At 45.7% G+C, this 26233-nt stretch overlaps 1 protein-coding gene across 25 annotated transcripts in view; it reads right to left on the reverse strand.

Moving 5' to 3' along the window:
- PPP6R3 (protein phosphatase 6 regulatory subunit 3) overlaps positions 1-26233 on the reverse strand; it is a 1519855-nt gene that overhangs the window by 1425146 nt on the left and 68476 nt on the right. For 13 of the 25 annotated variants that reach the window (XR_014978878.1, XR_014978880.1, XR_014978876.1 and 10 more), the window contains exon 3: positions 9192-9297. The exons of 1 other annotated variant lie outside the window; for it this stretch is intronic. The gene's annotated coding sequence lies outside the window, so the exon portion shown is untranslated. Of the gene's footprint in view, positions 1-9187; positions 9298-26233 lie in introns of all 25 variants that reach the window. 11 more of the 25 variants (XR_014978879.1, XR_014978877.1, XM_085644787.1 and 8 more) reach the window with 1 other exon arrangement.

Raw genomic sequence — 26233 nt, forward strand, 5'->3', positions numbered from 1 at the left:
GTGGATTTCTTTCTGCAAGATCTTGTATCCAGCCAGAAATGCTACCTCAGAGACACCAGTGATTTCCTGCTCAAGGTTAAAGACATACCTTGGCACGAGGACTACTTGCTAATATCCATGGACATTACATCGCTGTACACCAGCATACGTCACCAGGATGGTCTTGCTGCATGTAAATACTTACTCAGTAAAAGACCCATTAATTGCCATAAACACAACGATCTAATTCGGTTTCTAATTGACTGGTGTTCAATAGAAAGATATACCAGCAACTCAGGGGCGTGGCCATGGGAGCCTGCTTCTCACCCAGCTACGCATGTTTACATGATGGCTGGTGGGAGGAGCGGGTTCTCAAGCACCAGCCAGCTTTCAGCAAGAACACAGTGTCTTGGCTGCGTTACATAGACAACGTCTTTTTAATTTGGCGAGGTGATATTCGCAGTGCTAAAACTTTCATCGATGAGATCAATACTAATGATCTCAATCTGGAATTTAATGCCAACATTAGTGCCACCTCTACTGAATTTCTAGACGTTAATCTGTACATCACCAATGGCACTTTGCAATCCAAACTCCATCGTAAGCTTACTGCGGGCAATTCCACACTGCACGCCTCTAGTTTTCACCTTAGACTCTTCATAACCAGCATTCCCTATGGGGAGATGCTGCGCCTGGCCAGTATTTGCAGTACACGTGAGGATCTCCTAGTGTGCCAGGCTGAAGCTACCAAAAGATTCAAAGCGCGTGGCTATTCTACAGCTGTCATACGCAAAGCTATTGATAGAGCCAATTCCATCCCCAGGGAGGAATTGCTAGTGGTCCCTTGTTGAGGTCACCAGCACCACCACCATACTAGCTGAGCCTAACAGCTTGGTCAGCCCCCAGACTGATCATAACACACAACACTGAAGAGAGAACCATCAGATCAGTTATTAACAAGCATTGGGGGATTATCAAATCTGACCCCACACTGGGTTTGGCAGTAGCACAGAAACTAGACATCACATACAGGAGAGCTTTCTCTCTGAGGGATGCTTTGGTCTGAAACAGTCCTGAGATCGTTACCACGCAGATTTGGCTAGCTGACAAAGGGTTTTGTTAAATGCTAGAGTTGTAGGGCTTACAAATTTGGTAAGAACATCACTAAGGTAGACTCAGTTTTCAGACACACAACCCTTACCATCAAACACAGATTAACCTGCAGAACGGAATTTGCGGTGTACATGCTGAAATGTAATTGCAGTCAACGTTATATTGGGAGTACCAAACTCCAGATACACCTGCGAATACTCCAGCACCTCAGAGCGATAGTAAACAATGACCCAGCCTACCCTGTAGCGAGGCATTTCAAGGAGGTGCATAACAATCTTGAGCACCTCCAATATTCAGTCATTGACTACGTTCCACCACTTAGACGGGGTGGTAACAGGGAGAGGCTTTTGAGGCAGCTGGAGAGCAGGTATATACTTCAATTTATCACCAAAGCGCCAGCGGGTTTGAACGCTACGGAGGATCTGCACCATTTCTTGTGATATAGTATTGCATCCACGTACTCTAAGCACTGGTCATTTTCTGCTACCTTGCATCCGTCATCATTAATGTATATATTGTATATATCCTTTTCGGCCAATACCTAGAGTAGCGTCTGCAATCTAAGTTTCCACACTTCTAGTAGCCACATGGATATTCAGCATTTGGTCACCTGGGCCTAGCCCGATCACTGAGACTCCACTTAGTATTTACACTTATTTTGTCTGTCCTTAGTTGATTTCAAGCATCTGCATTATAGGCATTTATCTCGCGCAGCGAAAGTATATCTTTACAAGTATAATTTGTGCCTTGACATGTACTAATATGAATCAGTTTTTTCACTTAGTCTATTTATGCTTGAAAATCAACTTGATTAATTTGCTAGGTATGCTATGTTTAGTATGGATAGTCACCGTACATCATATGCACATCTATATATATTTTTTTTTTTGTACATATCACACTTTGCATTTATAGGTCACTTAAATGCTCGTGAGGAGGCACTATCACCACATTTAAATACCCACTGTACATTTCCTCAATTGCACTCGCACGCCTTCCTCACTTTGTACATTCACGCCCACGGGCCCACTCACCCCTTCCTTTATTTGTACTATGAGTGGCAGACAGCATTGTAGCAGTTAAATATTTTATTTGTCAACGACTACAGTCTAGGACTGAACGTGCACAGTGTATCAAAGGCCAGGATCCATTAGGAATATTTGACAGTGCTGTGTGCGCGACACGCCGCCAATTGAGTGAAGTTGTGAGTGGAGGCTTGTTATTAGCCGCACACTCTTTGCGGTAGTACCTCTATAGTAAGGCTTTATCAGCGCCGCCCGCATTATACACATGTGATAGCCTGCACAGGACACAGTGATCAGGGCTACATATACTCACACGGGCAGTGGGCTGAATCTGTCAACTCCGGATTTACTTGCAATAGTTGCATCCAGCAGCACGACTGGGGCCATCACCGGCTCTGACCGACACAAGTGTTATTTATAGTCCTTTTACACTGTCTTGACGCATTGCAGTAAAATCTGTGATGTCATCCAGTTGTTTTACCGCACGTTGCATAACAGTTTAGTCACTTGGATGAAAATAGTAGAAACACTGCCACTTACATATATATACCACTCAGTCACCATTCCAGCGCTATGTGATCAAGGCCGAATGTCTGGCGGCCGAAACGCGTCATTTGGACACTTGATGCTATAATAAATCATCATTAATCTTCAAGCTTTGCCACACATTGCCCCTTTTAAAATATAGAAATGGCTACTTCCAAGACTCGTGGACATGCAAAAAGCTCAGTCTTCACACAAGTAAATGAGCCAGGAAGCTCCTCTGAGCAGACTTCTTCGAGAACATCGACCTGTATGGCAGGTAATCAATCTGCTCCGCAGCCACGCTCTGTTAACAGGGAATGCAGCAAGTCTAGAAGCACTATTCATAAGTGATTCTGAAATCACACGTGTGCTTTTAGAGTTGCTGCAATCCATGTTAATACAGCGAGGCTGCAGAGGAGATAACTTGCCTTTTTTAAAGTAACCATGTTATAAATATTTTTAAAAGGCCAGGCAATCTGCCCTGCAGCCGCACTGTGTTATCAAAAGGCATGCCGCAAGTCTAGAAGCACACATGCTTCTAGAATTGCAGCATGCCGTTTGATAACAGCGCACAGCTGCAGGGCAGATTGTCTGCCTTTTTTAAAGTAAGATCAGGGGCTATTGCTATTGCCCAATCTGCCTCCGGGGGGCAGAAAGACTGGCATCTTTTTTGGGGTGGGTGGAGGCATTAACATGCCCAATCTTGGCAGCCCCCCACCTCGAACTTTGGAAGACAAAAAATCCCTGGCGCTTAGTCTGATTTTCTTTGGGTGGTAGGGTAGGGGTATTTGCCTGCCCATTCTGGGCAGCCCCCACCATGGGCCTATTAAAAAAAAAAAAAAAAAAAATTTAAAAAAAAAAAAAAAAAACACCCTGGCATCTAGGGTGCTTTCTGTCCCTGGAATTTGGTGGGGGGGTGGGGGTAGTGGCATGCCCATGTTGGGCAACCCCCCACCCCTAAACTCATCGGGAGAAAAGAAACCCTGGTGTCTAGTGGGCTTTCTGCCCCCCCCCCCCTTCCAGGGGAGCAGAAAATTGTCCTTTTGCTGCAGCAGGTGGGCGCATTGACATGCCCATATTAGCAGCCCCCCTCCCCCCCTCCCCCCCATTTCACAGGAAAAAAAGAATTCCTGGCATCTAGTGGGCTTTCTGCCACAGGAGGGGGGGAAAGACTGAATTTGGCCCAAAGAAAATGGAGTGCGCAAAGGCCCTTGCCCAAGGGGCCGCTCCCCCTCCCTGGTGCCTAGTGGGTGGATCCCTGCTTGGGGATCACCTGCCTGGGGAGATCCCCAAGCAGGGATCCACTAGGGAGGGGGTATCATTGGAAAGGGGAGAATCTCCTTTCCAACGATATCTGTCCTGACTTTCTATGTGCTCAGGGGGTTGAGACAGCCCCCTGAGCACATAGAAAGCGAAACTGAAATGAGCCTCTTGGCTCATTTCAATTAGCGCGACACGTGCGCCGATAGTCAATTTAGGGAAACCCTGCAGACAGCCTCGGGAGCTGGGGAAGCTCTTCCCCTGCTCCAAAGGCTATGGGGAAGGGGGGGGGGGGGGGGTTGTAAAGGGAATCCCTCCGGTGCCCGCACTAGAGGGATTCCATGTGCGAGGACAGCCGGGGGCCATCCTACGCATATGAGCACTGGTGCTTCAGACGCACAGAAGGTGTTAAAGCATTCCTGCCATTCAGTGGGCTTTTTGCCATCCCACAAGCAAATTGGGGCAAACCTCTGTTTGACCGGGGGTAGTGGGATAGCAAAAAAACTGGTTTGCCCTCTTTGGGATGGGGTGCAACACCTTAACCACTTTTTTACCTCAAAGATAAAATCCCTTGGGTTAGCTAGACTTTTTATCCCCTCCCCCTATTTTGGTTCAACCTCCCTAAATGGGGCAAACCTATCTGGACCCAGAAAAACTATTGCCCTCTTATAGGGTGGGGTATGAGTCACTGCCAGGGCAGGCCTCCCCTACATTTATTTGTTTTGGGGCAGTTTCAATATCCATGATGTTCAGTGGGCTTTCTGCAACATGACAGATTCAAGGTGAATTCTCTTAGCAATCCCTGGGGTTGCAGGGATGGTGAGGGGGCAAGTTCCAGGTGTCCAGTGGGCTTTGGGTCACCCACCCCCATCGGCAGAAAAACTGACTGCACATTTTGATTTTTTCGGACGGGGCATGGTCATGCCTATGTTTGGGAAGCCATCATCTCTATTTTATTTTTATTAAGTGACTTGTGGGCTTTCTGCCCATCCCCGCCCGGGGGAAATAACCATGTGCCACCTGCGAGGGGGAGGTGGGGGGGGCGACAACAAAATCTGGCACTATATTTTGTTGGCTGTGAGGGCATGGCCATGCACACAATAGGCTGCCTCCACCACCACAAGGGTCATCAAGACTAATCATCAAATGTAAAGTAGGCACAATCCCTTGCTTAAGTGGTCCCCATCCCTGGTGTCTAGTGAGTGGATTCCTGCTTGGGGATTGCTTTCCTGTGGTAATCACCAAGTAGGGAACCACTGGGCAGAGTTCACTGTAAAGGGGAGATGGTCACCTTTCCAACGATACCTCTCCCACCCCAATTAGTGCTTTTTTGGAAGGGCAAGGTGGGATATGCCCCACCACCCCCAAGCACTGATGCAGTTAAAGTAAAATGAGCCCTACGCCCACCTTTAATGCCACTTTAGTGTAATGACATCAGTGCGCGAAGATAGTCATTAGACTAAAGTCTAAAAGACTCAAGCAGCTCTTCCCCAAGATTATAAAATATTATAAAGGAAGCAAAGCACCAGAGGGACCTTTAGTTACCTCCCCCGTGTTGGCCAATGGCAGATAGACCTACTGGGGAGGTAGTGCAATAGTCTGTCTTTGGCTGACAACCACACTAAAAAAGGTTAATATCTCGTTACATATTGTGCAGCCAGGACATTGGTGAATGGTCAATATAATGCAATCAAAGCCTGATGTCCCACCCTTTCAACCTTCTATAAAGTGCTCAAAGAATTAAGTGAAGCTGAACTGCCTACACTGTGGGTACACAGTTCATGCACGTTTAACACAGGACTGCAGCGTTCTATTTAAGCACACTGCACTCCGTACATCTAATACATTTGACGGATTAACTCTTCCAACATGATTATGCATTTCTGAGGTATACATTGTGGTCTCATAGTATTTTTTTCTGCTTATTTGACGGGCACAGTCAGCACCGTAATCATGAATGTCGAGGGTGACGAAAATGAGAAGTGTATCGCAAAAGTAACAGTTTTGGTTAGCTAACCGTAACTGGTTAACTTCATGCGTTTTAGGTTCAACACATAATTGCACTTGCAACATCAATGACAAATATTTGCTGAAAACATACTCTCTACATGAGGAATAGAGCTTTGAGCCAAACTGCAGTGATTGGCTTCTTTTGCCAAGGATCCTTAATTCACTCTTCATTACATCTTGAGTCAGCAACAGGGGAACCAACATCTTTCTACTAACTGTCTGGGTCTGCATTCAATGTCTACTTGAACACAAGAGGGGAAGTTTTGCACCTGTGAAGTCCACTCCTTTCACACATTTAACTGTTTCTCGTCCATGTATTACACATACCACGAAAGTAATTCCCATCCACAATCTTATCAGAAGGAATTATGACTACCCTGCAGTGCCTGACTAGTGGGCAAGCCCAAGTTAGTGGGACATCCAATACTTCCTGCCCGTGATCTATGGATGGGCACACAGGGAGATGGGCAGTCAACCCTCACGAATGCCTGGAGAGGCAGGGTCAAACAATGTGCCCAACCCAAGCTGTACACTCCCAGAGGTTAGTTACAATAGGAGTGGACTACACAATGATTTCTATATATAGCCTGGTGGCAAGATACAGGCTCGCATCTGTCCACAACATAGGGAATAGAAAAGCGCTGATATTTACTGCCTTGTGCAACAGCAATACAGGACAGGGCTACGGCAGTCACATACATCTGGTATCTATTATTCACACATTACAAACTGGCTTAAAAAAAAAAATGATGTTTCAAACATACAACACTTATTTTTTTGGATAGTTAGGTCTTGCTGAGCCAGCGCATGTGCTGCGAGACATTTAGTAGGTGGGTTTTCAAAGTGCTACCCCACGCTTTGGCTGGCCTAGCACTTGCGTTGACGCGTGCATGCACGCGCGCAGTCACCATCTGTCTTTCAAGGCTCATTAAGTGCATCGCGATCACTTTTTCACTCACGCACGTTTGTCTTTACTTCAAGGCTTTTGCATGTGTGCAGCTGCCCGCATGCCCACCTGGTGTGCTTGTTTTTTTAGGAATGAGTCTGTGGGCTCTGAATCGTGTGTGTTGCTTTTACTTTCCGGGCGCGTTCTGTGGTGCGCACTTCAGCGGCCAGTGGGCATGTACACTTTTAAAATGAGTAAATACAGCTCTGGTGAATAATGACAACAATAAACCTCAGGGTCGCTTATTCCGCGGTCTGGTATATATATATATATATATATATATATATATATATATATATATTTTTTTTTTTTAATGGATGCCTACACTGCTGAACATGTCTACTGAAAGAAACCGCAATGACGAACTGAGAGGTTCCCTCAGTGTGAACAACACGTACATTCTTTGTTTACATTTCATGAGGCTTAGCAATACCTGCTGGCAGTCGGTACAGGATCTGCCTGTCCTGAGCCCGCAGCACCCTGGAGCCTCTTCGCCTCCCCGGCCCTTCATGGGAAAACGCAAAGACGACGATAAACAGAGGACAGAGACCCAGTCATACCAGGTTGCCTCTTTCTCTCCTTTTACTGGTTAACCATGATTTACCAATAACAGCTGTCTGAAAACAACAATTTGCATGTCCCTAGTTTTCACGTGAGATCCTCGTCAGCCCCAACGGAAAACTTGTCCCCTTCGTGCCAAAACACATTATTAACGGAACTGACTCTTTGCCAGATGTTTTTGAGTAAGGCAGTTATTCACACACCGCTGGTCCATTGCACTGAACAGTACTTCATGAGTAATCTTGTTATTCTGCAGCAGTGCTTACTTGTTATGTGTAAATCAAGCTATTGTACGGCAAAGTTATTACCTATGAATGTGAAACTTCATGTTTATGTCATTTTTTGTAGTTGATGCAGGCATTCATCGCCCAAAGATTTACTTGCTCAATCATATTTTCTAGGTTTTTTTCACGTCTTGTATCCTCTCCAAATGGTTTTCGGATAGATCGAATCAGGGTGGGGGCAATGGAATCGTGCGGAAGAGCAGGGCCAAATTATGTGGCAGGGCTGAGTAGATTGAGATGCAAGAAAAGGCATATTATGTTGTATAATGCTGCATATTTTGAGATAGTATTGATTTATTTTTTGCACTTTTACACATGTTAACACCACCTAGGCATTAGTTTAATCCCATTAGCATCAGTTTAACACCCAAATATAGCAATAAGGAACAGACGTTTGACTAGTCAACCTTTGCATAGGGCCCTCAACTACGCGGCAACACGTGTTGCTGTGTTTTAGTAACTTTTAGACTGCTTGAGCTAGAAACATTTTTGTTGTTAAAATCAGCAGATTATGTGGCAGATGATGGGTTGTGTGGGAAATGCAGCAAATCTATAAATATGCGAAAAATACAGCAGCCACACGGGCCATAATTCCAGTGGCCTTGGATATAACATTTGATTTTTCTTCACAGGTGATTAACTGCTATGGAAACTTTTCCTTTTTATTACAAATTGCATTTCAGAAATGTTTATTAGTGTTAAAAGCATTATTTTGATCTCAGATGGTATTTTTTTTAATCCTAAACTTTTGTAGCCCTGAGTCTAAAAACAGATTCAATATAGTTGGATGCTTCAAAAACTATTCATAAACTTATCAAATGGTTTTTCAACAGGGAAGTTTTTTTTTTTCTTGCAGTTTATCTTTCTAATCCCGGACGTCTTTTTAGGTCTCGTCTGCCCCCTGTGTTGTATTGCTTCCACTCTTGCCCCCTGTTTTGGGTTGCTATCTGTGTTGCTCATCCTCCCTGTTGCTATTCATTGACCCCCCTTTCCGTGTTGCTTCCTTGTACCCACCCTCCATGCTACTTCCACCCTACCCACATTCAGTGTTTCTTCCTTTAACCCGGCATTCTATGTTGCTTTCCGTGCTATAGTTTTTTATTCTCACTGTTTTTCCATACTGCTGTCCCCCACTTTTCTGTGTTGCTTCCCCATACCCAGTCTAGAAAGAAAAAAAAATGCATTTAGCTTTTAACCGATTTAACTTGGATCGAAAGGTAAGGAAAAATAATTGTGCATAATTTTGTAAACATACAAATGTGTGGTGTACACGCCTGCAAAATGACGTGGTCGACCTAGTCGTAGGAGTTTTCTGTCCAGTTTAGCCATTCTGTACAGCATCACGAAAAACCATTGGCAAAGCCATTAGGTTCCAAAAACAAGTCACATCGGCTTTGCAAAGGTTTGTTCAAATGTAGGTCTGTGTATAATTGCCAACATTCTCCAACAAGAAGAACTAGAACATTTCATGTTTAAATACTTACTCACAGATTGATAGTACCACGTGATGGGTTCCTCACAAGTGAAATGACGTGCAGTCATGAAGCATACGTTTGTTGCAGGTCAGAGGGAAGCATTGGACTCCTGTAAAATTCTGAAATATAAATTACCTTGCATAAATGAGAGCGTTGATCACTCACTCCAACAATGTTTTATTTAATAACTCAAGCTGTAGCTGCAAGGCGACCATTTCAAAATGCTGCACCGAATGCAGATTTTCCTAGCTTTTGCGCCTAAAAGTTATCAGTTCGATTGAGGATACTGTGTTATTTAGACTTCGGAGAATAATTAAATCTTCAATGTGCCAATTGACCGAATGATCGTGTTTTCCCTTTATAGCCTCGTTTCTCATAATTTGAGGGTATTTTCACCTGTAAGGAATTTTCAAATCACTTGTATCCCATGATTTTTTTTACTGACATGTATCTAGAAATAAGTATGTGTAGTTTGATAGGGGAACGACCTACTGCCCCTCCTCCTTTGCACCAGATTTTTATTATTATCCATATACACTCATGTGTCACATGTCCTTTTGAGACATTGAGCTCCACTCCGTGGATGTGCAACCCTTTTAGGTGGGAATTTCTTATCCAAGCCACCCTTCGTGTGTTTATTTTTTTTCCTGGTTCTAGAACCACAACGTGAGTGGATTCTGCCACCGCTTGTAAAGAGCCCACTAGGTCCCGTTGGTTAGGAGCAGTGGGAATGGCAGATAGCTCAGTGTGTTCGGTGCATGCTACGGGGATCTGTGTGTAACAATTCTCAAATTCCAACGCCGGCACAGAAAATACATCTATTTCACACCTTTTATATTTTATTTTGGATGTTTGAAAAAACATTAATTCTGCAGTTGTTGCCGCCTCAAAGCACTTTTGGAAGATGGGCTATCAAAGGGATATATGAAAGAACAGAGGTGCTAAAAAACAAAACTAGCATTTGCAAAGCAATAGGTCGCGCAATTACACGAGTTTGAGCTATTGACATAGCAAATAATACCTTTTATTTTTGTTTTCGTTTAAAAAAAAAAAATGCATTGTCATTTCCAATGCCAGTAGCTTAACCCTACTCACCCATAGCATCTACAACAAGCATTGGCATCACCAATAGGTCTCACCTTTGGGACCTTATAAGTGTTTAGGCATGCAACGGTTGAGGTTGTTGTACCTAGGATATTGTGCAGCATTACTAAATACTTACAAGGTCCCAAAAGCGAGACCTATTGGCAATGCCAAGGCTTGTTTTTAACTAGAGCTTTTAGTAACTTTATTTCAAAAAAATTATTGAACTTTCCACATTTCAATAAAGGAAATAACTTACGACATGATACAGATTATTGTAAAACAATATAGGATAGTAAAGAGATGCCAACATATAACTGCACAAAAATTGCATACAAAGTTGTGTCTTGGGGCACTTTTGACTGAGGAAAGCTGTCCTGTGACTGTGCTCGTGATCGGTCATAACTGATGTCGATTTGAAAGTTCTAGTAAACTAATGAAGGGTGAGCAGGGATGGGGGCGGATATCGGGATGGGGGCGGATATCGGGATGGGGGCGGATATCGGGATGGGGGCGGATGTCAGGATGGGGTGGCGACTACTTGGCGGATTGTTCTGGGGGTGGGAAGGCAAGGTGGGAAGGGTGCCAATGGAGCAGATTGGGGTTTGGTGAAGGCAGGCACTATTTTGGTACGTTTTCTGTACCAAGGGGGGCTGATGTGAGTTTGTAAGGGGATTGGTATCTTCATGACGGTAGATATTCGGTGTCATTGATTTGGTGAAAGTGCTCAAGTAAAGCAGCCCATTGTGGAGATATGGGCTACCGGCATATCCAACGGACCTCCTCATATCTGAGGTCATACCCTTCAACAGCACCCCACCTGTGCATCGCCCCTCTCCATACCAGCATGTACTGAAAGGGAAATGTTACCCTGTAAGCATCAGTTCACGGCATGTAGTTCTGTAGATTCACATGCTCTGCATACTCCAGCCACCTAGTATTGGACTCGGAAGAGTAAAACTTGTTTTTTTTCAAAGAAGTCTTTCGAGTCACGAGGTTCAACGACTCCTATGACTGGTAATGTAATGGGCATGGACTCCATAGATTGTTTTCCCGAACGGCAGGAGAGGATGGGGATGGAGAATGAAAAAGCACAATTAATACCATGAAAGGAGGGGCAATAAAAGTAAGTAAGAAATAAAGTTAGTTTGTGGCATGTATAGCTGTGAATACACCTGCTCTGCATAGAATGTAAAGCAGTTCAACCCCAAAGTGGTGGCTAAGCAGAGGACATTGCCAAGGATTGGGAAAGTGTACGTAGTACAGCCTGGGCCGCTAGTGCCAGTTGTCGTGCTAGGACATGTAAACTGTGTTGCTTGGCGATTTGTGCGGTGTGGACAAAGCAGATGCCGTAAAGATATCAGCTATTGGGATGTCACCTAGATAGACACAATCTTTAGATAACATGTATCAAAACATGCTAGGCACAGTCAACTGGATATAGCCATGGCATATAATTTTTTTTAAAAAAATCAGGTGAATGCTTCCCAATACCCACAGTAGCACAGTCAAAATTTGCAACTAACATAGCTGTTTCGGAACAGATTGTAGGAACAAGGCCCGCGTTATATATATATATTAGGAGGCCTTATAAATCTCAGTCTACAACAGCAGTAAAAAGTACAAACTAAAAAATGCATAGTGCATTGGACAGACAGATCACAAGGACAGACTCTTTTCTTGGTTTCATTGACCTCTCAATGAGTAGGGCACCATCAAATGAACTTAGACTGAACCTAGTTAAAGTGTATCTATGGTGGGCACTCTGATGGAGCTAATGCACTCCGATGCAGCTGCATGCCGCACCCTGGGATAATGGATAAGTATGTGGCCATCAAACTCAGATAGTGATCCCTCACAGCCCTTGCCAGCCCATGTAACCTGGCCTGGAAAGAATCTGAATAAAAAATAAATAAAAAAAGAACCTAGAAAGGCCATAGGGGCTGCTTTATGTGTAGAATGTGGCCTTGGTGGAGCAGGAAGAGGTCTTTTAGCTTTAATGCATTTGACTAGCCAGTGAGCTACCTCAGCTTTTGGAAATGGCACCAAGTGGTTTACAGAAGGTAACAAATAACGGTTGCCTTTAACTAAATGATTGTCATATCCTTGTAATACATGAGGACCCTCTGGACATCTACGTCTGGGATGAGAACTGGGGCCTCATTTGTATGGTTGAGATGGAATGAAGAGATCACCTTGGGTAGAAACTATGAGTTAGTTCTAAGGGCTACCCCCATCTGCTTGAATCTTAAAAAAACACGAGAGCTTGGATCTTGATCACATGCCTCGCGATGTGATCACGGCCAGGAAAGCTAATCTCCAAGACAAGAATTGGAGAGGGCAAGAGTGAAGAGGCTCAAAATGGGGTCCCATGAGCTTAGCGAGAACTACACGGAGGTTCCAGGATGGAACCAGGGGTATCCTGGAAAGGACTACCCTCCTAAGTCATTCCAAAAATACTTTAATGGCGGAGACAGCCGGCGTGAGGAACAATAGAGATGAAGGGGGGCCATCATGCCAAGGGGAAGCATCACTGTTCTCCTGTAGCTGACGATTTGGAAGAAAAGAAGGCAGCAGTAAGTAAAAGGCTTGGACTCTCGCAGACCTGGGAAAAGCTTTCCTAGAGACTGAGCTCAGTATTGACCCTAGGAAGAGCTGGAGGTGGAATTTGTCCATGTTGATGATAAACAGATCGTGGATGAGATCTTAAGTGAGCTGTGTGCAAGGCAGACACTTCTGCTTACACTCCATCAGTCAGTCAAGATACATGAAGACATGGACACTGCTACTCCGGAGAGGAGCGGCTACTACTGCATATGATGAAAGGTCTTAGGGCAGTGGTTACACCGCAGGGCAGAACTTTGAATTTAAAGTGCTGTCCACTAACCATGAACCTGAGGTAGCTGCGATACGCAGGGTGGATTGGGATGTGGAAATAGCAGTCCTTCAGGTCTAGGGCGGTTATGAAGTAGTGACATTATTTCCTGGTGAGTGACCATGTGGAAGGGGTCCTATAGGATGTTATTGAGTGGAGTGAGCGGTCTAAGACAGGCCTCAGTGACCAGTCTTCTTTGGGGATTGGTAAGTACAGGGATACACCCCTGTTGCATTGTTGAGGTTGCACTGGCTCTATGGCTCTAGCATAAGTGGGTCTACCTCATCCTGGAGGGAATTCTAGTATTGTAGTGAAAGTAAGCATTTGCAAGGGGATGATATTTGGTGCTGAGGCAGTAAGCTCCAACCTTGCTCTACAATGGACATAACCCACTGGTCTGAGATGATTTGCCATTATGGAAGGAATCCCCAGTAAACAACCAGACAGGTGGTATGTGAAGGAGGGAAGGAGAGGAAGTCACTGCTTTGGAGGTGCGGGTGCCTTAGCTGCTTAATCCATACACATGCTTTTTTGCATCGTTTCCTCTAAAGGCATCCGTGAAATATCCGCGCAAAGGTTGTGGATGTACTTGCTGCCTCTGCTAGGAAGTGGGGGAATTTGCAAAGGTAGTCTTGCACTGCCACAAATCTGACCAGCAAAAAGTCACACAGGGTGATGGCTGTATCAGTCTTAATTCCCTCGAATCCCTAACCAAATAAATCTTTTCTAACATCTTATCAACATGGGGTATGAAGAGGTGTTCTCCATCAACGGATAGGTTGATCAGATGCGGTTGGATTTCTGGCTTAAAACCATAGATACGGAACCAAGCATGCCTGCGGATTAAGGCACTGGAATGTATGCCTCTGGTAGCGTCTAAGCTGCATCAAGAGCACACCTGATAGTGGTGTTTAAGATGGTTTTACCCTTCTGCTGCAATCCCCTGTGCCCGCTGAGTCTATTGGTATAAGGTATCTTGGATTAAATCCTTCATTTCACCCCACTGGGCACCGTCCTATCTCAACAAGCCTATAGAGTTGACGATACGCCAATGAGTTAGAGTGAGAGGCAACCGTTTTGTTCGCTGCATCAATCTTTCACCTATCTTTCAGGCAGAGGGGCATCCCTTGGGTATTTGCCCGTTTATGGGTGGCATTCACCACCGAAGAGTCTGATGGGCACTGGTCTCTAATGTAGGGCAGGTCAGAGGGTGAGGGATTGTATTTCTCATCAACCCTCGATGTGACAACTCTGGCCTTAACTGGATCTTTGAAGACCTCTTGCGTAGGCTTAAGCATTCCCATTACCATAGGCAAAAAATGGGCGAGACACTTGGTGTGGGAGAGTTTACCAGGAAGGTGAATGTCCTGTGAATTACCTCATGATATGAGGTGGCATCATAAGGAGTGGAAAATTTGGCAGAGCAGAGGGCGAGGTAATCGTAACATTGAGGAACCACCCCATAATCATCTTTGTTCATCCCTGGGTTCCAGATCGTAGGGAGCGTTGTAAGGATCTATGGGTGGAGGGATCTCTGAAGGAGGAATGCGTCAATCCTTGTTGGGAGGGAGGAGGGGGAGCCCTGTGGTGTTGGAAGATCTGGTGTAGGAGCGGCACTTCGGGGCATCAGGCTGGTAACTCCTTGTCTTGACACTTTGGAGGGGGCTTCAAAGCTAGTTGCTCCTCAAAAGTTAATCTGCCCTTACTAGGGAGAGTCTCCTGGATCAGTGGTGGAAGCTTTGGCAGAGATTTTCCCCCTCTGGGAATGAATGAAAAGTCTTCTCTGCCGAGAGTCCAACTCATCTTGAAGCTGTTGAAGTATAAGCAGCTCACGGTTTTCGGAGTCTGAAGTGGTTGGCTGACAGGGCACTAAAGGTTGGTTAGGCCTTGAGTCAATTTGACATTGGCCATGGTCATAGTTCCAAGGTATCCATCCGAGTCACTGTTGAACCACCATAGGTTGTTGATGGGGCAGTCGGCTTCTAGGAGGACCGGCATAGTTTGAGTGTTGGACCTCAGAATCGGAGGGAGAATCTGGTTCTGGACTACGTGGTGTGACCTGTTCGGCCTTGACCGCACCTTCCACATCTTCTTTGAGCTCTTTTGAAGATGCCTGGGGTATCGTGGTTTCAATATTGCTCCACAGCGCACCAAGAGAGTTAGTCTTCAGCGCTTATTGAAACCACTGTTTTGAAACATGAGTTCACTTGTCAAAAAAAGGCAAAGCAATTTCTTTTTAATCTTCTGAATGAAATGACCTGTTTATAAAACACCTTAAAAAAATGGTTAAAGTAACACAATATACAACAATACATAGTGTTAAGTGTATAAACGGTGGTATTAAATTGAGCATTTTCCCTTTCATCCACATTAAGACAGTGTTCAGCAAAGAGTACTAGAATGACCAAGTACCAACCATACTGATTTACTTACTCGAAATAACTTTGTGCACGTTCAAAGTGTCCACCACACCTCTAGAAGAATTATCGCAAAAACCTTCAACTGTAGTTCAGCTAGATCTGATTTGCTTCACGGGGCCTTAACTTACAACCAAAGAATCGCAGTGTCATCAGATCTGAAGGCTTAAGTTCTCTGGATGTAGTGCTGCAGACCTCTATTATGTATTTTTTTATTTTGAAAGTTTTATATAGCTTGAACATGACCACCGAGGGTACCAGAGGGCTTTACGGATTATGCATCACAAAGGTTATAAGCAAACAAAATAGTATAAATAAGGCAACAAAATCAAAGTCTAATTGAGAAACATTATCCTAAATTAAGGTAAAGTGAATAAACCTAGCCATTCAAGCACCAAGCATGCAAAGGGGGGGGGGGGGGTGCTAGGGGGTGGAGGTTAAGGATGGAATGACAGACTTGCGCTTTAACCCCTTCCCTGCTCATGACGGAACCACTCCGTCATGAGCCACGGTTGCGCTGTGCTCATGACGGAGTGGTTCCGTCATGCTGCGGCCGTCAGCCGCCGCTCCACCCACGCGGCGCTAATTAGCGCAGGGGCGGAGGCGTGACGGAACCACTCCGTCATGAGCACAGCTCAACTGTGGCTCGTGACGGAGCGGTTCCGTCACAAGCACAGCGCCACCGTGCTGCCCCCAAACCCCCCCCCACCCCCCCAGTACCGCGGCAGAATTCCTGCCGTGGCGAAGGGGTTAAGATAGTAAATTATCAACTTTTGGAAGTGGCCATTGGGGTGAGCAAGTGGCTAACCACATCCAGAGAAATCAATTAAAGATTTATTTACTGCACAGGTCTTATTTATCACTTTATAAAGAAGTTAAAGTGGTGAACATTCCTCATAAACGTCTCCCACAAAGGGTGTCATTGAAGGAACTGGAGGTAGCAATATAGGTTGATATTTCATGACTGGCATCCTTCAGATCTGGAACTTCATGTCAGACAATTCCTGGTGGACTGACATTTCCCAATTGGATGAGGAGATTATGATGAGGTCTGCCTTTCGATTTTTCATCACAACTGGATGAGCTGCAAACAGATCAAATCCTTGGTTAATAGCTCAGACCTACAGCCCCCTCCCATAGGGGCTTGGAGCCTATTCCTTCTGACCGGGTCAATTAGATTTGAGGAGGAGTTATGATGCCCCCATACTATCCACATGCCTTTAAACTGTTAAGTCTATTTCGGCGGGGACTAGAGCTCACTAAATGCCATGTCTCTAAGGTGAGCACATAACCTACTCACCGCCCAACCCTTCTTTGAAGTGATGCATTTGTGAAAACTATTAGCTGTGACAAAGTCTGAAGGGATGTTGTTCCCAAATCAAGCATGGGTAAAGACTCTAGGTCCCACCCAAGCAACCTATTGTTTGTTTTTATAACTGTTGAACATCAGCATGGATAAAAGATTTATTTTTTTATTGCTGGCAGGAGGGATCTACACCCACGGTTTGCTTTCTCTCCTGCCTTAATGGCTCCCTGCACCACTAAAAGCAATTTTTCAAACAGTGCACGACACAGGGAGCACTTGTTGAGTAATAGCGTTTTTCTTTTCTTTCAGAAATGCTGCACAGCAAAACAAAGCAGGATGGAAAGTTGGGAGAGGAAGCAACAAAGAAAGGGGTGGGGCACGCAACAATGTGGGTTGGGAGACTGCATGTAAACACATGCCCTCTTAGAGTGCTGAAAGTAAAAGAAAAATGTAGCTCCTAACACGCCAGCCGTGGTAGCACACTGGGCAAGGAAGCCGTACTTGGGCCACACTCCAGGAGAGGGACAAACGTAAGAGGAAGTGAGGGTGGCATGCGGTGAGCAAATAGAACCAACGTAATGAGAAACTAGGCCAACCAATGGACGGACTCAAAACCTCCTGTAAGCAAGCAAACTGCTCGCAGGTGAAAGCCCACGAACAATCGCAAGAGAAACCTAAAAAGAGAAGATAAATTAGGTCTTTCAACTGATATGAGTGGCCTCAAAGCTGTGCTTGCAGTACTAGATAAACCGTAGACAGCCAGAAACCTAGCAATAGTAGTACAACTGATCAAGATCCGCCTGTCTTGAGGCCTGTATGTAAATCTCTATGCCAATAGCTTAAATACTACACAGAGTGACAAAGCCCCATAGCTGTTGAACGCAGATTGACAATTGTATTGAATCAGACAAGATTTTGCTTACTGAAAGGCAAAACTGATGGTGAGATCAAACATGTCTGAAGATCCACTGAAGCAGGCAGTTTAAATACAGGCAAAAAAATCTTTCCTGGGTGGCGTTAAGTGGCACAACACCACCTGAAAACAACAATTTCCCATTACGAGTCTAAGGTATCACTGAAAAGATTTTTTTTTTTTTAAATTAAAAGAAAAACCACCAACCTGCAAGTGAAGACATACCAAATTAGTCCTGTTCAAGAAAGGTTTGAAGGGCTTACCTCAGCATGACCATCTTGAGCTTTTCCTACTTCAGGAAAATGTTCAAGAAACTCTAAAGTTCAGAGTACTACATAATGCTACCCCCATTCTGAGTCTGTGCTTCCATATCTAATAAAGAAGCAGCTGCCTTCAACATGCTTGACTAGAAGGCCTTTGTTGCAATGGCACAGAGTAAGCTAATCTCAGAATTGCACAGCGCAATTGATCCAATGCTCTCTATCCATTTCTGATTGATGCTGAGCACCCGTAACCGCCCTACCACATCAAAAAAGTATTCAAATCATCTGCTTTACTATCCTTGTAGTTACTGTTGTGGGGTGCCTGGATTGAGAAGTTTAACACATCAGATACAAACCATTAAAGGAGTAACCAACAGTCTCTAATCAGGGCGGATGTTATGAATTTTTTTTGCATTGGGATGTTCAGTCAAAACACAAGTTTCAGTTGATGAAATTGGATTGAGGAAGTAGAGGTCAATAGTATAATAAAAGCAGACACAGAAGCAATTAGAACAGGAGATTGCAGTGCTGAACTTGAACCAGATTTTCTTAAATGCTTTATCGACTTCAGAAGACATGTAATCAGAGCTGAGGTAGCAGTCAAGACAAAAAAGTTGGGCCAGTAGGTCAGCATATGAGGGACAGAGACAAGCATGAAAGGGTGCTAGCAATAATATCTAGCATGGGTTTCTGGATAGCAAAGGCTCTAAACAAGGTTAACCTCTATATAAGAATCAATGCAGCTCTGGAATTTCTGAAGATGCACATGGAGTCAGCAACCCTAGTTGGCCAGGGAATACTGGTTCTTTTATATGGGGAATGCCCCCACCAGAGTTCACTCCCACAGATTCAGTAATCCCTTCTTGTACTATTTGAACATGCCCATTGTCTCCTCTTACTGGTAGCAGGTACAAGACACCTTGAGACTCAATACATATGCCCACTGACTTGAACGCTAAGATGATGCTGTTTGGGGTCATGGAGTGTTACGTGATCTCACAATATCATAGTCCGGCTGGCATGGTTTACATGGTGGCCAAGAGACACATTGCTAGATATTAGAGTTCTCCCGAAACCCAGCCGCTGTCTGCAGCAGTAGTCCATTTTTCGAATCAACAAAGTGGAGAAAGCAATATCTAAGTAGAGAGGTTCTCTTGCCAACACCCGAAAATATTGGGTTCATGGCTAACCAGTTTCCTCTTCACAGGCATAGGAAACCATCAATATATACTCTGGTCACCCTGTTGTATTCAGTTTGAGTAGATTTGTGCAATGCTGCTCTTGAAATCAATGCCTTAGAGCGTACTTCAATGGCGAAAATACAATAAAACTATTCTGGTTGCTGATAACACCTACTTTGTTCTGCCAGACTTTTGTCTCTGGGTTTGTGACTACAGGGACTGCCCCCAACTAGATTTTAGTGTTGCATGTGGGAGAACACTAGGATTAACATAGTAAACACAACACACACAGCCCTCAGAGCCAGAGTTTAGTGGCCAAAGACTACTACCATGTTAGAAAGGCTGAAAAGGGGTAAGGTTGGGTCAGAGAATGTTTTCCCCACTAGTTAGGTTGTGCCCAGGAGTCACTTGCAACCACTAGACTGTGCCAGGATGAAATGTAGCGTCGTAAGGCACTCACTTCAGAACACACCTGGACCTGCTGCTGCACTGTCCGCCACTTCAGAGCCATATAAGGCTGGACCTGCACTCTTGTACCTAAGACAAAGAAGTGCACTCTAAGGGTCAAATATCAGACTGGTTAAAACTACAGGGACACAAACTACTGACCCTGCCCAGCTGGCCAGTTCCAACTGGGACTGGACACTTCTATCTGGCCTTTGCCTCATACCCTCAGAGTCTAAGCATTTCCCCTGAGGTTATGCGGGCTTTAGAAGTGTGGTCCTGTGGTGGATCGTGCCTAGAAAAGTCTTAGTGTAGTGTTGTGTGAGAATGCAGAGTAGGACACTTGTGGTCCTAGACCGACTGCTTACAAAGTTACATAATCAGTTCAGAGGTATTTGGGGGTTTCTGGGTGTGGTAAATAAAGTCTAACCCAGTGTGTTCAGTTAACAGTTGCATGCTGATGAATAAAGTTGTGTATTACAGAGCTCAGGGTATGGCTTAGTCATTTGCGTGCTCAAGAGCTGGGGTGAATGTCAAAGTCAGACAGCAAAAATCTTTGACCAGAACAAACCGGGTTAGTGTTTCTGGCACATACTCCATCACAGTTGGTGCCACGGCTCCAGCCTAGCGCAACCATTAACTATCATTGGCACGGGGCGCTACAGTGCTGGCTGCAAGATGTCCGACACATAGTGAGGCTCTGCAGGCTGGACGGATAATCCTCTAGTTATCCGGCAGTTCAGGCAACCATCGCAGTCCGCTAACAAGGGATGGTGATCCCAAGAAGGCACAGCTACTGATTACTGCAAGCTGGGAGACTCAGACAGCCCGAATGAGGCAGTGGCTGCAAAGGAACGTAGACATGGGTCCTGCTTGCAGTGACAAGATGGCAGCTTCGATCTGATCCCAGCCAGAGCAGCAGGATAGGACTTGGTGGGGAGGATGGAGAGACTACAGCAGGCTCGCTGGCAAGTAAAGAGGCAGCCGTGACTAGCAGGGCGACGGACGGCACGGCCTGGGGCTCTCCGCTGCTGCCGGTCCATATGAAGATACTAATCAGCGGGCCTTGCCCTGGGCCCTTGGGACACAGGGAAACGGATGAACCTGACGAGGTCTGCTAGAACTGAGGCGGTATGAGCTTTTCGCGCTGGGTGCCCGACCGCGACTGTCCACCCCAACCCCCCCACCCACCAACAACATCGGCAGCAGTCTCAAGCCTTCCAAGCAAGCAGCATCCACATAGAAGGACCAGGTGTCTGAGGATCCGTTCAGCGAAAATGACAGACTGAGCCCCATGAGGGGAGGGGGGGGGTTGGGGGGGGGGGGGGGAAGACTCAGTGCTCAGCAGGACCTGAATATTTTTTGAGCCCCTTCGCAGATGACCCCTCCCTCACACATTGGTCACACAGATCCTGAGCAAGGTTGCCTGACTGGCTGAGTGTCTACCCTTATCGGGTGTTTCTCATCCAGCCACCCAGCACTCAATCGCTGGGATATGCCGAGCTCCCTTGAGCCACCTTTGGGATGAGTCATTATGTACCTAGCAGTTGGTCCTTTGTGGCAGGGGAGAAGTGCTTCAGTCATGTTGGGTGGCTGCAGTGGGTGGGGTGGGGAAGGGTGTTGGCTGTTTGGGCGATGGGTAAGTTCAATTGGTTACACTGCTCTAGTCTTCGGTCTTTTTCCCCCCTCCCTCTTTCCTTCCCCCTCCCCTCTCTGGCCTCACACCTACAGGAGATCGGCGATGCCCCAATGCTGGCACGCATAGATATAGGGGACTGCAAGTATGGGTGAGAATACTAACAGTGTCCACGCTGAAAGCGATAACACAGAATGTGTGCAGCTTGAACAACTGCAGAACGGTGCGATTGGTGACTGCTTATCTTAACCGACATGGGGCGGATATTTGTTTTCTGCAAGAGCTGCATTTCACGAGTGCCAGTTGCACACGACTGAGGGCGGGATGGATGGGAGAAAAATTCATTGTGGGATACTCCAACTATGTTAGAGGTACAGCCATCATTCTTCGAAAAGGGCTCACTGCTTATAGGCCCCCCCCCAAGGGAGATACGTTATAGTGGCCGGGGAAGTTGGAGGCTGCCCGGTTAGACTGATATTGGTTTAAAGCTCCAACACGGATGATTTCCAGTTCTTTGGTGAGGTTTGGCAAAGTCTCTAGGCCCCAGGGCGATCTTCTGAGGTGTGGACTTCAATGTGATCCTTGATCTGGAGAAGGATAGATTGGGCGGCTCCCGCCGTCCTCAACCCCAGGCGGCTGGACAGCTGCAGGTCCTCATGCAGGCCACAAATTGGTAGATGTCTGGCATCGGCGACACCTTCAAGGGAGGGAGGGAACTTGCTTATCCACCGTGGGCCCCATGTGGTCTAGAATAGACTTTTGGCTGACATCGCGTGATGTAGATAATTGGATCTGAAACAGCACTCATCTTGCCCAAACCCTTTCAGGTTATGCTCCGGTCTTGCTGGAATTCTCATTGCCTGATGCACAGACCACAGCCTTTAGTTGGAGACTTCCTACAGGGGCTCTTCAGGACCAGGTCTTCCGGGAGGAATATTTTGGGATAAATAACGGCTCGGTGGACTCTCCGTCCACGTTATGGGAGGCATTTAAAACTGCAATTGGAGGTCAGTGTATAGCCCAGCAGGCGGGAGTTCTGCGCATGCTCAGTGGTGACCTCCGGCATCTTGAAAGGGAGATACGAGCCCTTGAAACAGAGTATTTCGTGACTAGCCAGCTAGCGACTCTTGGGCAAATCAGGGAGAAGGTGGTAGGATTTGAGGAGGAAGCGCGCACACACACTATTTGGGGAAAGAGGCACGTGCCTGCCAATATTGCAAAGGGGACCCAGCAGGGAAAACTCTGGCAGGAACTCTCAAAAAACCATGGGCAAACAAATACATTAGTGAGCTATGTGTTGGTGAGGTTGGATGTGCTGTTAGGAGACTGGGCAAGCAGAAATGCTTGCCTTCTACTCATTATATGCCGCGCGTCAGATAGAAGTGCAGCCAGATTATGCTTCCCTTCCTTGATTCGATAGAACTGGTTTGGCTCCGTGACGGCAACCGTAGATATGTGGATGAGCCGTTCTCAGAGGAGGTGCCCGGAGATAAAGCACCGGGATTGGATGGACTTGCATCCACTTTCTATAATGAATTTGCACCGCTTCTTGCCCCCCACCTTCTACACATGTATGAGGACTCACTGGAGCGCCATCATAAGATTCAAGCCGGATTGCGCCACCAACATACTGTGCTCTGGAAGAGTTTTTGGCTAACCCCTCACCCCGTAAACTCCTACCCTGGCTATACTCCAGTATACAGCGTAAATCTCCAAAAAGTATCCCCCCCCTGCTCAGCGCGAATGGGAGAAATGACTCGGGGGTTCTTTTGAAGAGGGCGTGTGGTCCTACTGCTGTGCACAAGCCAGGGAAATGTCGCCCAACTACAGACTGCGACTAAAACACTTCAAGTTTCTCCACAGACAGTATAGGACCCCTGTATGGCTGGACAGTGCGGATACACGGTGTGCGCGCTGCCGGAGGCTTCTTTCCTGCACTTGGCTTGGAAGTGCCTGGTTGTGGAGGGGTATTGGGGATGCATCTTTGACGTGTCGGAAGAAATGGTAAACTACAGATTTGAGCGATCCCCGCAGACAGCCCTACTGAGATATGTACGAAGTGTGCTGCGGAATACAGAGAGCTGGCAGCCATGCCGTTGTTGGCTTAAAGGTAGGTGGCAATCGGCTGGGGGCCGCAAGCGCAAACCGTGTGTGAATGAATGGCTTAAAGACGCAGCATTCTGCCATAATCAGCTATCTGATTTTTGGGAGCTAATGTCCGTGCAGGCGGGCCCTCAGATTATATGGGAACTCTTGCAGAGCTATCTTGGAGCCCACCCTCTCGATGAAGCGGAGAGCCCCGCTGCAGATGTGCAGGCAGAACAATGAGGGAGTATTTGTGAAGGCATTGTATGTGCTGGTGTAATATCAGCCGCGGCCAGAGAGATCCTCTTCTTCCCTCTCCCCCTCCTGCCGTCCCCCCCTTTCTTTACTTTTATCAGTTCATTGTTCTTTCCCATTGGAAGTCTATGAGGGCAGGCAGCCCGATATATGGATAATGGGACATTTTATGCTTTCTCGGACTAAAAGTTAAGGATATGACAAATGCATCTGTGAATATGAACGTTGACTCATGTTCTTATCTAGTCCCATTAATTATTCCTCAGCTGCAGTACCTATTGCGGTTTGTAATGGATTAAAAATGTATAAATAAAAATGCAAAAACTATCATTGGCACTTTATGCTTCTTGGCACGATTTTTATTTAAACTTTAAAAATGAATCTCTGGTTCCCTTTTTTATTGTTGTGCATTTCAATTTTAATACTGTTTTGTTGCTGCATCAATACTTCACATACCGCCCCGAGGAAAGCCGGTCTGCTCTGTGCCATACCTACCAGGTGCTTGGGGGTTGGACATGGGTTAAGTTAGTGAGTAAACTTCACCCCCGACTTCACCCTTACATTCCAAGAGAATAGAAAACAAACTCAAGCATGCAATTTAGAATATGCAATTGCAGAGAGGTGCGCGGAGACGTAAGATGGCTGGCCCTTGAGACGCTCTGCGGCATCCAGCTCCGGTCGGCATTAAAGGGCTCCTTTCCCGCTTGCGGTCCTGCGCCAAAAACATGATTTTTTACCGGAAGTTGCGGGGAAAATGAAGGCAAGTTTTTGGACCTGGAAACGGTCTATTTCATCACTTTCTTTCATGCTTGCTTCGCCTCCGTAACCCCGCATATTGCAGCCGCCATTTAGTGCGCTGGATGTCAGCATATTTTCCTCACAGCACTGCCTGAATGCGCATATTTTTGGGATTGCAGAATACAGCTCGCTAATAAACTGTTCTTTTACAACTATTTACCAAATCAGATCAGCCCTCCTCTGCATAATGGATTGTTATTTCACACTGCATGTTGCATGAGGGCAGGCATGTCATGATGGCGGAAACATCCCTCTAACATACATTTCTGGCCCACTCCTCCTAGTTGGCCTTACGCTCTTTTACTTACTTCTGTTGCCAATTTTGACCAGGCCCTCATTTGACTATTCAGCGCAGTTTTGGTCATTGTGTATCAACGCTACGGACTTTAGTACTTTGAGAGAATTGTCTTTCTTTTTTTTTGGATACTGTGGCCATTCACTTCTCAAACATGGATTCGTCTCATCCTACCAAGTCCCTAAGAGCATCTGGTTCTAATATTACTGGTCGAAAGGACTCTTCTTGTAATACAAATAAACGTGCCAAGAAAGATCAGTCCTCTCCAACGAAATCACCTCTCCCGCCGACTTTGGAGGACATTATGGACGAACTTCGTAATATTTGACCTTTTCTGATAGAAACCACAGAGACACTTCAAAGAATGGAGGATAAATGGTCCGGTTTTGACTCCAGGCTCGCGGATGTCGAGCAAAGGATTAGGTGATGCACAATATGTTGTTGCTAAAGTAGGCACTCTTTCTCGTGAAGTGGAACAGCTGAAGAAAAAAACACTGAGGATTTAGAAAACCGAAATAGGCGCAACAACCTTTGTGTTTGTGGTATTCCGGAGGGCTCCGAAGGTTCAGATATGATCTCCTTTTTGAAGATATATCTCCCTCAGATCGGTCTGCCGAAATCCACTGATCTCAATATTCAAAGGGCCCACAGGATTGGCCCTCAGCATTCCGCCTCTTCTAGCAAATCAAAGAATTATTGCCTATTTCCTCTTATATTCTGATCTTATGGCAATTCTCAATGCAGCACAACAACACAAACAGATGCTCTGGTCTGGTCACAAAATCTTTTTCAGGCTGGACGTCTCTAAACCCACCACCAACCGTCGCAAGGAGTTTGACCGTAGACCAACAGTGCTCCATGAATGCCCGCTATGGCCCGATTCATCCAGGTTTCTTTAATGTTATTTACACAGACTGAATCTTATCTTTTTGTTGACTCAGTTGTACTTAGGAAAACTTATTCATACTCACGGGCGAGAGGCTGTGGAATGGAGTAAAACTTGAATTGTTTTCTTATATTTCCTATCTTTGCTCAGCAGGCTTGCCCCTCGTGTCTTGTTGGGTGGTGCTGTTGGGTTGCCGAACTGTTCATTTATTTTGTTCTGTAAACTCCATTTGTTGTGTTATCCCCTTACTTGTTCGACAAGGTCCCTTCGTTTATGTAAGTTTTTGTTCATGTTTACAGTTTTATGGAAATATTTAGTGATTATATTTACTCTTCTCGGTTCCCTCCTGGAGCTGCTTCTGTACTCCTTGCCGCCCCCCCCCCGCCCCCACTACTTCAATGTCCTTTTTTGTGGTTATTGTGACTGAAGTCTTCCGGCTTCTTGTCATCTTTTCTCTGAATATCCTGAGGAGATTGTATTCTCCTTACACATTCTCTCATTTCCTCTCCTTCCCTTCCTCCTCTATCCTTCCTATACTCTGTTCCAGCTTTTTTCTGCCATTACGTCTTCCATTTCTGTGGTTTTTCACTACTCCCTCTCTGATATATCCATTTGGTT

The sequence above is a fragment of the Triturus cristatus genome, chromosome 3_1 (genome assembly GCF_964204655.1).
Source record: "Triturus cristatus chromosome 3_1, aTriCri1.1, whole genome shotgun sequence".
NCBI classification, from domain to species: domain Eukaryota; kingdom Metazoa; phylum Chordata; class Amphibia; order Caudata; family Salamandridae; genus Triturus; species Triturus cristatus.